The following is a 260-nucleotide window of genomic DNA, read 5'->3' as shown; positions in this document are numbered from 1 at the left end:
TGCAGAGGTGGCCGCCGGGGTGTGCAGGGCGGGAGCGCTAAGCCCGGCCGAGGGGGGCTCAGCGGAGGGGCCTTTGAAAGCGAGGGCTGCCGTGAAATATCCTTTTCCTCTCCGCTCAGAAAAACATCCCAAAGCCATTATTCCTTTCCAAAGGGCGGAATTCGAGCAAGGTGTAAAATACAGGAAAAGGCGGCCGGGGCTCGCTGGCAGCCTCCCGGCTTTCTCACCGCAGCCCGCCTCGCTTTCCCACCCAAAAATAA

General features: G+C 60.4%; 1 protein-coding gene across 1 annotated transcript in view; it reads right to left on the bottom strand.

Annotated features, from left to right (window-relative positions):
• DLL4 (delta like canonical Notch ligand 4) overlaps window positions 1-260 on the bottom strand; it is a 12,882-nt gene that overhangs the window by 10,303 nt on the left and 2,319 nt on the right. The window lies entirely within an intron of this gene.

This window comes from Aptenodytes forsteri, unplaced genomic scaffold (assembly GCF_000699145.1).
Source record: "Aptenodytes forsteri isolate BGI_AS27 unplaced genomic scaffold, ASM69914v1 Scaffold146, whole genome shotgun sequence".
NCBI classification, from domain to species: domain Eukaryota; kingdom Metazoa; phylum Chordata; class Aves; order Sphenisciformes; family Spheniscidae; genus Aptenodytes; species Aptenodytes forsteri.
The sequence above is the reverse complement of the archived record's forward strand: the minus strand, read 5'-3'. Positions and strand labels throughout refer to the sequence as shown.